At 36.2% G+C, this 15,048-nt stretch overlaps 1 pseudogene; it reads right to left on the bottom strand.

Moving 5' to 3' along the window:
* Nucleotides 1-3,545: 3,545 nt before the first annotated feature.
* Nucleotides 3,546-14,679, bottom strand: LOC129530262 (RNA-binding motif protein, Y chromosome, family 1 member F/J-like; annotated as a pseudogene).
* Nucleotides 14,680-15,048: the final 369 nt, after the last annotated feature.

Here is a 15,048-nt window from a genome sequence, read left to right on the forward strand (position 1 = left end):
TTGTGTTCCTATAAAAGACTATGAGACTGGGAAATTTATAAAGAAAAGAGCTTTCAATGGATCCTGGTTCTGCAGGCTGTAAAAGATGTGTGGTGCCAGCATCTGCATCTGGTGAAAGCCTCGCCAGGTTTCCACTCAGGACAGAAGGTAAAAGGAAAACAGACATGTCAGGTGTGGAGAGAGCAAGAGAGAGAAGAAGAGAAGGTATCAGGCTCTTTTCAACAACCTCTTTGGATGTAATCTCCACCGTGGGAACTAATAAAGTGGAAAACTCACTTAATAACCATGGTGAGGGCACCAAGCCATTTATGATGGATCCATCCCCATGACACAAACAAACACCTCCCACTAGGTGCCATTAACAATGTGGAGGACCACATTTCAACCTGAGGCTTGGAGGGACAAATGTCCAAACTATATCAAAAGGCAAGTTTAAAAATCATGCCGAGTTACAGTAAAACAATCCTTTTTCCTCTTTAGAATCCTGGAACTACAAAAAGCTGGGATTCATTAGCTTCCTGAGATTGGCAAGTTAGTATTCAGACTCTTAGGCAGCAACCTGAGAAGTCAGGGCCATAGTCGGGTAATTTGACTTCTTGGAAGGAAAATTTGGAAGCTCTATATATTGTGAGAGTGAGGGATGATGAAGACTGATGAGAAATGCCTATGTGCCTGCTCTCAGAGGATCTTGACAGATCCAAAAGTCAGGAGAACTGGCAGAAGCTATTAAAGTCAAGATATGGCTGGGTGCAGGCTCACACCTGTAATCCTAGCACTTTGGGAGGCCAAGGCAGGTGGATCAGCTGAAGTCAGGAGTTTGAGACCAGCCTGACCAACATGGTGAAAACTTGTCTCTACTAAGAAACACAAAAGTTAGCATAGCATGGTGGCAGGTGCCTGTAATCCCAGCTACTTGGGAGGCTGAGACAGGGGAATCACTTGAGCCCAGGAGGCAGAGTTTGCAGCGAGCCGAGATCATGCCATTGCACTTCAGCCTGTGCAACAGAGCAAGACTCTGTCTCAAAAGAAAAAACAAAAAAAAATGTCAAGACGTTAGATGTACAATCTAAGATCTTCAAGGTACAAAGTGGGAGCTGAGTTTTCTTGACTACTTGAGATTCAGTAAGCTAGGAGGAAACAGTTTCAGAAGTGCTTGAATGTCTATTTAAATCCCTCTTTATCTTGGAGGTCCTAGGAGAGTTATGAATACCAATCTGTGCCAGAATCCAGAGATAGGTAATAATTTCCTTGAGAAGCAGCTGTAACAGTTGGGGCATTACATATGTGGTTTAATACTTCAGTCCTCTGAGAGAAGCTGTGAAATAACAGTTCCCTATTGACTCTAGGGCACTGTGTCAGACACAAACTCTAGAACAAGATCATGATTCAGTTTTTCTTACCTCTTTTTAAGTGAGGATTTTCACAATCCTATGTGCAAGAGTATCTCAACTAGTTTCTGAGTTTATCTCATAGGGAATTGATGTGGGTGTGGCTTTTATTTGTTGCATTTGTGGATGGAGGAACAAATTAGAGCCTCCTATTTTATCAACTTGTTGGAGATACCCTTTTTATTATTTTTTTACTTATTTTAAAAAATTTGTACATAACAGTCATAGATACTTTTGGCATACCTGCCATATTTTGATACAAGCAATGTGTACTGGTAAGGACGGGATCAAAGAGCTGATGAGGGTGGGTTAAATTATAGCTGCTTAGAAGGAATAAGATCTAGTGTTCAGTAGCACAGAATGAGTACATTTAATTATGATTTATTGTATATCTCAAAAGAATTAATAGAGTGAAGGAGGAATGTCGCCCAGGTTAGAATGCATGGCATAATATCGGCTCACTGCAGGCTCAGCCGCCCAGGTTCAAATGATTCTACTGCCTGAGCCTCCCAATTAACTGTAACATAGTACAGGCATGTGCCACCACACATGGCTAATTTTTATATTTTTGCTAGAGATGGGATTTCATGATGTTGGCCAGCCTGGTCTTGAACTCCTGACCTAAAGTGATCTGCAAGGCTTGGCCTCCCCAAGTGTTGGAATTAAAGACCTGAGCCATCACAACTGGACAGTAAGATACACAAGACTAGGGAGTTTTATCTTTTCACTTCATCCTCACAATCCTACAGGTGAATGAAAACACAACTTCACAACATGAATAACTCACTTGAAAATCAAAGTTGGTAACTTCTCCCTTTAAAATTATTTGCACCCTTACCCTATAAAAAGTGATGATCTTGTCAAAATTTTCTCAGGAAAATACTCCTTCCTTGCAGATTAGTCTGTTAATTGTTAAGAATTATGGACTGCAAAACTTCTGGAACTTCATGTATTTCATTTTTCTAGGTTGCATAATCAGGAAAATAAATCGACTTAGTTATTTAGGTCCAAATCTTTTTATTTTTATCATTCGATGATTGCTTAAACCTTTAAGCAATCCATCTGAAACTTTATGCTGTTGTTTATGTTTTATACACTTCGTTTTCCCAAAAGTATGAGGTTTAAATCATTTCCATTCATATCGTCAATTAAATTTGATAGGCTGAGTGCAGGGGTTCATGCCTGTAATCTTAGCACTTTGGGAGTCCAAGGAGGGTGGATCAGGATTTTTAAGAACGGCCTGGCAAACACGGTGAAACGCTGTCTGTACTAACAATACAAAAAATTAGCGAGCTGTGGTGCACACATCTCTAACAACAGTTACTCAGGATGCTGAGGCAAAAGAATAGCTTGGACCCAGAAGGCAGAGGTTGCAGTAAGGCAAGATGGAGCCGCTGCAGTCCAACTTGGGCGACAAAGCTACACTCCATCTCAAAAAAAAAAAAAAAAAAACTGATAAAATCCCAACCATTCTAGATTATTTCTATTTGTAAGAACTTATTACCAAATCATTACTTACAATAACCATTGTCAAAACTTTCAAGAAAAAACTAACATGAGTACCTCCCAAGATAAAACACCTACTTTCCACTATTTAAACTAGGAACATTTAATTTCATTATGTTATTCACTTGAGAAACTTAGCTGGTTCGGTTTTGATTTAGGTAAAAAAAAAAAAAGGTTTCATTACCATTATACCCCTTCAGTCACAGAATGCTTCAAGTAGAATGTTCCAGATGTTTTAAACTTTAGTATCAACCACATCTAATTATTTCTGTTCACCTGTACTATTCCTCTAAAAAATAAACGTTTTATGATGAGGCAGACAGTTTTGTAGTCTTTCTGAAGGAGTCTCAAACATTTCAAGCTTGTAAGTTTTTAAACAGAAAAGGCCTAATCAGAACACTTGTGCAGCTTGAAAGGGAGATGTAACATATGCCTAATTTTGTAACTATTTATGTTCAGAGAAACAAAGGAAAATGTTCAACAAAAACACAATTTACTTTTCTATTGTATTTGCTTTTAAGCATGTGCAGCTAACCAATAACATCAGCTATTTTGCATTACATGTAAAATTTTTTCTGAAATTTTTAATGTAGATATTACATCTAAACAGACAGTTTTCAAATAGCATTAACAAGTATGAAATTACTCCGAAAAAAATTGTTTTCCTTGGAATACCTCAACAGATTGATGGAGGAAGTTAGCATCTACGTCTCTCCCCAATACTGACATGTTTCTTTCAGTAATATGCAGGTAACAATGCAGAAATAACACGTCCATTTTCAATTTGCGAACAAGCTTTGGTATGCAATAGCTATTATTTGGAATACTTGCTTTAATATCTGCTTCAGTCTCCTTTTTCAGATCGACTTTCCCGACCATCTATTGTAGATGCCACATAACTTGAGCTACCATATGCTTCACGACGAGCAGGGTGCACCCTATCCAGAGAAAGTGGATTCCTTTGGTCTTTTCTGCCAACGTGCTCATGACCACAAAAATAAAAATCACCGCAGCTTCTTGAGTAACTCTCCCGACTTCTGCCATATCTATCTAGTGTATTGTTATAATCAGGGCGGCTGCTTCCACCATAAGACATCCGAGGCCCTCGTGCAGGTGGTGCACCATGAGAGGTCCCTGCAGGTTGATAAAATAATATGTTGGACTACAATTAAACATTTTTTACTGCCATCACTAAAGGATGAATTAGTTAAAGTACTATTTGGAAATATCTGCTTTCCTCTGCCCTTGTTGACAGGATAGATATTAATTAAGCCTGCATTGGTCAGAAAGTTTTATTTAAAAGTAGTGTAAGAGTAGTATTTTGAAGCTTAAGAAATTTAATCCTAAAGTAAACGTTGAGTCATATTTTCTGCACGTGAACTGAAGTTCTCTCCTTCATATCATTCCCTATGCTTTATACTGTTAAGAATACTCAATATTTAAACATGTTATATTGTCCTTTATAATTTTCCCTAGAATTTCATTAAAATAATGATCTGGTCTATTACCTAAAATTCTATAATTTAAAAATCCATCCTAGACTCTTACCATATCCCTGAAATGCATCTCTGTAAGAACTTCCACTTGTATGTTCAGAGTGATCTCTACCACTGGTCTCACCATAGCCAACAGGATCACTAAATTGAAAAAAGTTTTTAAATGTCAGAATAAACAATTTAAGAAATCTGTTTGATGAATCCAGATAACATTATAGTACCTATATCCTACAGAGGAATGTTCATCCCAACTAGAACGACCATAATCACAGTATGCATAGTCTCTAGGTGGTGGAGCATAATCTCTGGTTTCTCAGGAGCGTGGATGATTTCTGTGTGTGTAAGTTTAAGCAACAAATTTTAAATTTTCACCTTCTAATATCCAAAATATAACTAAATTACAACTTAAACATAATTAAATTGCCTAACATCTAAACAGATATTTCTCCAAATAAAATAGGCAAACGCCCAAAAAGTGCATGGAACAGATACTCATAATCAGTGGTTCAGAAAATGCATTTCAAATCCAAAATGAGAGTCCAGACTTCATACACACACTGGAATGGCAATAAATTTTAAAAAGCAGGAAAGAGAAAGTGTTTGCGAGTATGTAGATAAACTGGAACCCTGATACAACATTAGTTAGAATGAATAATTTAAGAAATCTTTTTGACAAATCCAGAAAAAGTTGTAGTACCTATATCCTCTAGAAGAATGTTCATGCCAACTAGAATGACCATAATCATGGTATGCATAGTCTCTAGGTGGTGTCCTAGTTTCTCAGGAGCTTGGATGATTTCTGTGTTCATAAGTTTAAGGAATCAGTGCGGCGATTCCTCAGGGATCTAGAACTAGAAATACCATTTGACACAGCCATCCTATTACTGGGTATATACCCAAAGGTTTGTAAATCATGCTGCTACAAAGACACATGCACATGTATGTTTACTGAGGGCCTATTCACAATAGCAAAGACTTGGAACCAACCCAAATGTCCAACAATGATAGACTAGATCAAGAAAATGTGGCACATATACACCATGGAATACTATGCAGCCATGAAAAATGACGAGTTCATGTCCTTTATAGTGACATGGATGAAGCTAGAAACCATCATTCTCAGCAAACTATCGCAACGACAAAAAAACCAAACACTGCATGTTCTCACTCATAGGTAGGAATTGAACAATGAGAACACATGGACACAGGAAGGGGAACATCACACACTGGGGCCTGTTGTGGGGTGGGGGGAGGGGGGGAAGGATAGCATCAGGAGATATACCTAATGTTAAATGAAGACCTAATGGGTGCAGCACACCAACATGGCACATGTATACATATGTAACAAGCCTGCACGTTGTGCACATGGACCCTAAAACTTCAAAGTATAATAAAAAATTAAATTAAATTTAAAAAATTGAAATTTTCAATTCTAGTATCCAAAGCATAAGTAAGTTACAACTTAAACAAAATTAAAAGGCCAAACATCTAAATAGATATTTCTCCAAATAAAATAGGCAAATGCCCAAAAAGCACATGGAACAGATACTCACAATCAGTGATTCAGAAAATGCATTTCAAATCCAAAATGAGATACCATACTTCACACATACACTGGAATGGCAATACATTTTAAAAAGCAGGAAATAACAAGTGTTTGAGAGGATGTAGATAAATTGGAATGCTGATACAATGCTAGTTGGAATGCAAAAGGACGGAGCTACCATGGAGAAGTGTGGTGGTTCCTCAAGAAAATACATAATTATCATAGTACCAAAAAATTCCACTCATATACACACAGAATTGAATACGTGTATTCAAACAAACATTGGTGCATAGAAATACTGGGGTGGAAACAACCCAAATAAAATAATGGGTTAATAGCTTGTAGAAGGAGTGAAGTGCTATGATGTAAATCAGCCTTCAGGACATCATGCAAAAGGAAAGGAGACAGATACAAAAAGTCATGTAGTGTTTGAGCCCATTAACATTAAATGCCAACAACAGTAAGTTCAGAGGCAGAACACTGATTAGTGTTTGCTAGCAGCTGAGGAAAGGGAGAAAATGGAAGGGACCGCTTAACTGGTAGTTGGAGTTTTAGTTTGGAGTGAGGAAAATGTTTTGGAACTCGATGGAGGTAGTTGTTGCATGACACAGAATGTATTAAATGCCACTTAACTGTTTACCTTATAATATTTAATTTTGTTATGTAAATTTCATCACCACAACAAAAAAAAAATCAATTTTTAAAAAATTTTTCCTTTACCTCTCCTTAGTTGCATAACCATCGTCTCTTAGAGACACGTGGTCATTTCTCCAGGAAGAGACTGGCTGTCTACGTGTAGGACCTCCATAATTCTCTCTTCCACATGATATGGGACCTTTAATATTAAAATGATGGAACTTTATGTAAAGAACATCAAATCTGAAACACTATTTTCTCTTATCTCAAACAACTTTTAAAATTGTTTCTTCTATGACTCCGTTCTTTGTTCCATAAATTACTAGCCAGTCATGACACTGTGAATATTTCTTATGGTTTTGGATAATCCCATGGCTCCCACAAGGCCAGTTCTTCTAATGAAGCTGAAGCCAAATGCTAATTCTTAGGTAAAAGTTCATTTATAGTGGTTAATAACTGCTTAGTTATATTTTCCTTTTCATATGAATTACTGATGATTACTAATGACACAGGGAAAACTGTAAAACCATCAAACTCTTCACTGAATATAAAGTTTACATATGTTGTCCTTTCTCAGCTGAAGAAGGTAAATTTTCCCATGTAGTTCAATCCACCTCACACACACAAATACTGCTACCTTTGACTGACTGCATGCCAAATTTTTACATAACAGTTCTCCTTTATCTCTAAGTAGTTGGCTCTATCTTAAATGTTGACAGATTAAAATGTGCTAGTGAAAACTTTCTAATGATGGCCAAGAATTACTTTTAGTGCAATAAGCAACACTATTACAGGGGTCATTACAACACTGTTGCTATTTCAAAATAGAAAAGTTTCTCCTTTAATATACTCTTCACAGTGCTTTTCCTTAGAGGTCAGTCTTTCACCTGTGATATGTTCACTGGCTTATTTTTCAATGGAAATGTGTTGGCTTCTGTATCCTGAAGTCACTAAATACCTGACTTCACCTACACTCTATCCTGAAGTACCTGACTTCACCGATACTCTACATATGAAATGTAAAATTGAAAATGTCAGGTTTTAATTTCCTCCATATTAGGATGGAGGACTAAGTAAGAATTTTAATTTGTTCTGCTTAACTTCTTTGCTAAAAACTTTTATTTATTGTCTCGCTTTCTTCTGTTCAGTCTGCAATCTTACAATTCTCCGTCTCAAAAATATTTCTTCTATTCAATCCTACTGCTCACCTCATGTGCTTAGATCTAAATTCTCTCCTCAAATAATTTCCAACCTCACACTAAGGATCTTGTGTTAATGTTTAAGCATCCTGGAACAATCTTAATTATTGATTTACATCCCCTTGTATTTCCCAACTCTGCACTTCTGTAAAATCCACTTCAGTTAAGAATATTGGACTCCTTCATGTCTACCTTTCAAGCCTTAAATTTATTTTTAAATAATATTTAAGCCCAGTGACTCCTTTTCTGCTAAATGTTCTTGCAGTTCTTTTGAATCTTTGTATAAGCAGTAACAATGTCTTGCATATAAGCATTATCGAGGTCTCAGAAGCTGGATGGCCAGGCTCAGTGGCTCACACTGTGAACCAGTGTGGAAGGCTGAGGCAGCTGGACTGCTTGAGCCACGGGCTTTGACAATGTAGTGACAGGTTTGACAATGCAGTGACATCCTCTCTCTACAAAAATATAAGGAAAAAAATTTAGCTAGCTGTGGTGGTGTATGCCTGTAGTTGCAGAAACTCAGGTGGCTGAAACAGGAGAATTGCTTGGGCCCAGGAATTTGAGACCGTTGTAAGCCATCATCTCACCAGTGCACTCTGACCTGGTAAGAGCAAGACTCCAATACAACAAAGAAACTGAACAAGCAATTTTTAGATTGGGACACCAGGGGAACACTACCTAGGAAATGGAAGAATTCATTAGATGAAGAAGCCTACCATCAAAGAATATTGCTAGGAACTTTTAGAAAATTAAGGGGAATTTTCTAGCAAACACAGGATTAAAAGGAATGTTGTCCTCACTCTAATCACTTCTTTGATCTGCAATGAGAAGCTCAAGTATTTCTTCACAACAAATCTGAAATGTACCCAGTAAGATAGAAACTATAATAAAAGCTGTCGATCAGTAATTATGCCCATGTATGTGTCACTTCTCTTTTGTTCAGTGAACTTAAAGTTAAGCATCCAGGTAAAATAGCTCATTTTTAGTCATACAAAAACTACAGTCTTTCTATCAGGTAGCATTTACCTTGGCCTCTCATCCAATTGTTGCTTCTTGCCACAGCAGAAGGAGCAGACTTTTTAGGAGGAGGACCTCCACTTTTTGAAGAGGGACCTCTTTTAACTAGAATGGGTTGCCTAGAAGAACTCGTGCTGAGATCAAGGGTGTATCCACCATCATCTGTATTTCAAACAAAATCTTTTCAGCTAACTAACATCACTGTTTCTTAAGTGGCTAAGTTTTAGTTGTTTATAAAGATTATCTACATATTATCATCTTATAAATTCATATTTGTCTAAGCTAATAAAATTAACATTTCTATATGAAATAAGTACAGTTCAAGCAATAAAAGTCTGTTGAGAAAATCTAGAAAGAAACTCAAGAATCATAATATATTGGTGTGAGAGAGAGATGAAGGCAAATTGGGGAGTGAACAGGGAGCAGAAATCTATCACTAAAATATCTAAGTATAATAGACATAAAAATATTAAAAGAAAAATGATAAATGACTGTTTATATCATTGTGTTCTGAGGAAAAATTTTCAAAGCATGTCATAAAGATAAACTAAATTCCATTCAAAGAAATTCAAATATTTATGATATCAAAAAGTGACACATCAGGAAAATACATTATCTCTAAAATTTGTTAACATAATATAGAATTCTTACAATTCCCTTATGAAACACTAATTTTCAGATTACACTATGCTAAATTTTAATAGTCATTAAGAATTGCATATTAAATAATATATAAAGATTTTTATATAGCTACAAAAAATGTAGATATGCGGCAATATATCTACATACATAACATAGGTGGTGTTACAGGTTAGAATACACACATTCTCAGACATGGTGGAGTGTTGTTGAACTTCACCCTCAAGAGCAATGGAGACAAAATAACCATGTAGCTATGCATCTTAAAATGGAGCAAACACTGCAATTTCCACTTAAAAAAATCTCCAATTAATTACACATCTGGTTATTAAAACTCCAAGTTAAATGTTAGATTATTGAAGGTTAGTTAATAGATAATACAAGTTAACCGATAGGTATTGATTGATTGATTGATTGAAATGGACTCTTGCCCTATTGCCCAGGCTGGAGTGCAATGGCCTGATCTCGGCTCACTGCAGCTTCCACCGCCCAGGTTCCAGCGATTTTCCTGGCTCAGCTGAGTAGTTGGGATTACAGGTGCATGCCACCACGCCAGGCTAATTTTCTGTATTTTTAGGAGAGACAGGGTTTCACCATGTTGACCAGGCTGGTCTGGAAGCCCTGACCTCATGGTCCACCTGCTCCGTACTCCCAAAGTGCTGAGATGTCAGGCATGAGTCACTAAACCCAGCTCATCCAATAGTTTTTTCTTTTTTAAAAAATACATGGTTTTTCTTTTTTATGTAAAAATTGACCCCTCATTTCTATTGTGTAAATCACTATAAATGTCATTTTCAGTGTCTTATCCTCCAGCAAAGAAAGATACATACGTATCTGTGAAGCAGTGGTTTTTAGACCTTTTCAGAGTCACAGACTCTTTGCAGAAGTTAAAGTTCTACATTTCTTAAATTGAAAATGCTTTATGGCAGGCCAATGTACAAACTCTCTGTATCAAAATTACAAAGCAATACATTTGCATAGATGTTTGCACATGTATATACAAGAAAACAAATATTGCAAAATCAATCTTAAGTACTGAGTTACTTTTTCCTGTTGGAAAGTTTTAAATATTGCTTACTTTGATAATACAACTGATATAAAGTTCTGGGCCCCAAAGTAGAAAACTCTAAAGTATGATGAATATAAATGAGTTCAGCAGAAAACCTGTTGAGTAGCAGCAATTGGCATTCATAAAATCAAATCAGTTTGAAATTTGTGTTATTTCAATCCAAGGTTATTACAATTTTACAACAAATTTTAGATATTACTTCAATCATTCTTGTAATACACCTTTAGTACTTAGAAATAAGTTTGCTTATTGTAAGTCTATTTTCTGTTCATAAAGCAAATAAATAAAATTGAGAAATTTCGATATCTTCAAACTTATTTCCTTTCAGTCCTATGGTTCCATATTTACATTTTAAAACATTACGCAAGCGTCCCTCATGTGAGGGATGCCATCCTCTTGTTCCTCCACTACTTCCTCTTGCAGATCTCAGACTTCCTGAAGGGCTTCTGTTTCTCGAGGAAGCTGGTGGTCTCCGCCTACCACCACTTTGAAAAGATGGTTTCTTGGCTTGTTCTACTTTTATTGCTTTTCCATCCAAAGGCTAAAGTATTAAGAGTATTATCAATAACACTGGCACATTTAACCTAAGCACATTTTACAAGCATTTTTACATCAACTCTAGTTCAATTCTAGATATTTTCTCCCAAAGCAAACTTTTGTTTTTTTCTCCTAAAATGAACACATCTTTCATAATGCCAAATTTGAGACATTTACTGAGCACACACCTTCCATTAAGGGATCAAACACAAATTCTATTATTCAAATTCCTTGAAAACTTCTCCATTATTTAAAAAAAAAAAATCCTCAAACAAACTAACAAACAGAGATTAACCCATCACATATTCTATGGAGGAATGTGGCACATCTGTTTTTTTCCCCAATATATAATCCACTTCATCTTTGTATTCACGTCACTAATTTAAAAGTTTCAGTGTCCCAATGAAACTTGTGTCATTTAAAAAAATGAGGTTACTTTTTCAGAGTGATTAGTCACATTACTCATTATGAGGTGTTTCTTGTTGGATTTGCTAACACTTACATAAAATGTCCCCATATGATTTACAATTCTATATTGACTCTAAAAATGTTTCTGTATACGTGATCCTTGTTTGATCTCATTAAGTTTTCTTGCCCTACTCATTTCTTACATTGCCTTAGACGTGCCCCTAAAACACGAATCTTAATATAGTACTTCAGGTAATTTCTCAGAAATGCTTAAATATCCTAATTAATTTCATAATAACATTTTTCACTGTAATCTTTTCTACAGGCCACAGCAATTGTTGAAAACAGTACAGCTAATAATGCGATTTAAAAATTACATGGCTTTTGTTATTTGGAGGAAGGACTTAAATCCCTGAACAAGACCCCTTGCAGCCACATCGCCAGTTGTTCCTACCTTGAAACTTTTGTTATTTCTGGGCTCAAAATATTTTCCCCAGGTTTGCCCACGGCTGCTTCCTTCCCAGTGTTCTGAAGTCAGCCAAAATTCCATAACTGTTAATTCCCCCTGAAAACTCGAAGAACCTCCTTTATTGGCCATCTTAACATTAATGTGCATACAACATTCATAGTTATTTTAACACAATAAAATATGTGAGATGAAGTAATTTAGAAATAACATTGGCCATGGTGGCTCACGCCTGTAATCCCAACACTTTGAGAGGCCGAGGTGGGCAGATCACAAAGTGAAGAGATAGAGCTCATCCTGGCCAACAGGGTGAAACCCCGACTCTACTCAAAGTACAAAAATTAGCTGGGCGTGGTGGCGCATGCCTGTAGTCCCTGCTACTTGGAGGCTGAGGCAGGAGAATCACTTGAACCAAGGAGGCAGAGGTTGCAGTGAGCCAAGATCGCCCCACTGCAATCCAGCCTTGTGACACAGTGAGTCTCCATCTTAACAAACAAACAAGCAAACAAACAAAACTCCACAAAAATTACCTGCTCTTTTGCTTGAAAATTGCGGAGGGGGGAGAAATTATCATAGATTACTATACGTAAGTCAAAATTATCTCCATACTTACCACAAAGCCATGAACCGAAAGCTACTCTCGGTTTCTACCACAGCTTAAAATATTAATTTATAAGAATGAATAAAAATGTACTTTCTGCGATGTGCCAGGAAGTATGATAGATGTAAGAGAAAAGCAACCAGGAACACTGAAATATGCACTATATACAATTTCACTATCAATAGGTTAATATATGGTACTGTGAGTACAAAATACCTACAATATGCAATGAGGAAGAAAATATGAAATCTAAGTTGTTTTGAAGCATCAATTATTATTTGTGAGACACACACAGGGAAGGAAAATTCTCAGGAAGTCTAAAAAGGCATTTTCGGGATAGCGTAATGACTAACAGGAGCTAAAAACAGATTGGGATAATGTTATTTTTCTTTTCTTTTCTTTTTTTTTTTTTTTTTTTTTTTGAGAAAGAGTCTTGCTCTTTCACCAGCCTGGAGTGCAGTGGCCTGATTTTGGCTCACTGCAACCTCTGCCTCCGGGATCAGCTGATTCCCATGCCTCAGCCTACCAAGTAGCTGGAACTACAGGCACACACAACCACACGTGGCTAATCTTTTGTGTTTTAGTAGAGACGGGGTTTCAGCATGTTGGCCATGATGGTTTCGTTCTCCTGACCTCGTGATCTGCCCACCTCAGCCTCACAAAGTGCTGGGATTAGAGGCGTGAGCCACCACGCCCAGCCTGATTGGGGTAATGTTACAAAGCAAAAAAGCTCTAAAGGGCCCAGAATGGAATGATCTTGACTACAATGTAAAGGAATTCAATAGTTAATAGAATTACATAAAAGTTTAAAGCTTTTGTAAACACACAATCCCTAGATTTAAGACTCAATAGGACAAGAGACCATTCGTTGGATCAAAACAAGTCCTCAAACACACTGGGACAATGAGTAATTAGGTATTCATGTTACATAAATCACTCTGGTGACAGGAGAAAAACGTCCTTAGCAGAAAAGAGCAAGGATGGGCCAAAAATGCCAGTTACTTCTTCTGTTCTCCAACTTCAATGTTATCATATGTTTTTCTATTTTCAAGTACTTACCACTTCCTTAAATGTAAGTCTTATTTTAATATAGTTTCTCAAGAATATGTTTTTCAGAAAATGAGAGAGAATCTTTCCTTCTTGTGAGTCTGTCTAGATGTCTATCCACAGTTTTTCTATGCTGTAGAAGTAGTTCCATGAATTGGAAGTAATTCCCTTAATAGCATTTAATAAATGTTGACTTATTCCTTTCATTTACATGAGGGCTCCTTATAAGTTTTAAAGCTCTTCAAAACCTTTGAAAATCTATTAACATTCATATTGAAATACAAACTTAGAAAAAGGTTACCATATATTAATCTATATAATGTTAATTCCAATACCCTTCCAACTACAATTGCAAGTATATGGCACAAAGAAGAGCATGGCTTCATATCGCATTCTACTAACTTCAAAAGTTACATAATACTAAAAAGACCTAGAAATACTCTTAATTGAAGAACAGTTAGAATACTATTAATAAGGGACTCTTACCTTTCCATTCATATCTTTGGCAGCATTCTTAGCATCTGCAGGGTTCTCAAAAGTAGTAAATGCAAAGCCTCTGGATTTGCTGGTTCGATCCTTTATCAAAAGAACTAAAATACATGAAAACATTTCCATGTATATAATGGACTCACCAAGGTACTAACCATCTGAAAGTTACATCACATCAAAAAATAATTGCATTTTACTTCACTACTATGATTCTTAATACTAAGTCACCCCTATAGTCAGCCTATTTTATTCCAGTTTGTTCCCTAACTCCACAACACATTTACTTTTCCTCATTTTCCTTTCTAAGTAGTAGGTGATCCTTACACAGACCCTTAACCTGCTACTATGAGAATTTTCCAAATATCAAATAGATACTTCAAAATAAGAGTTTAAAAATGATAAGGCATTTTAATGTAGGTATACAATGAACTTCGAAAACCATACATTTTTTCAAAGCACATACATAACATACATATTTTAAATAAACACGTTGAAATATACACACACCCATGGTTTTAAGGGTTACCTTCTGATATGGGACCATGTTTTGCAAATACTGCTTTAAACATCTTTTCATTGCTTTCCCTATTTAGGCCACCAATGAAAAGCCTGCCAGGACGATCTGCTTCTACCATTGTGCTGCAAGTGGTCAAAGAAAAATCTATATTTAGATAAAAATAAATACACTAAAAAGATAAAATTTTATTACATACTGTGTTGAAAACTCAAGTAAAATTCCCTTCCAGAGGCTGACATCGTTTTAGTATTTCTTACTTTAAATACGTAAAATTTGTAACATACAGAGCAAAGGGGGCACTGATTTCATGGACAAATGCTGCATTATAATACGTACCTGACAAAATCTCATTTCTAAAAATTAGATAAGAAAAGCTATTGTAATTTTCCTAAGTTGTAATCTGAAGGTTGCCCCCATTTAAATAATTTTATTTGAAAACTATACATTTATGAGGTACACTGTGATGTTTTGTGTATTTTCTTTCTTG

This window comes from Gorilla gorilla, chromosome Y (assembly GCF_029281585.2).
Source record: "Gorilla gorilla gorilla isolate KB3781 chromosome Y, NHGRI_mGorGor1-v2.1_pri, whole genome shotgun sequence".
Lineage (NCBI taxonomy): Eukaryota > Metazoa > Chordata > Mammalia > Primates > Hominidae > Gorilla > Gorilla gorilla.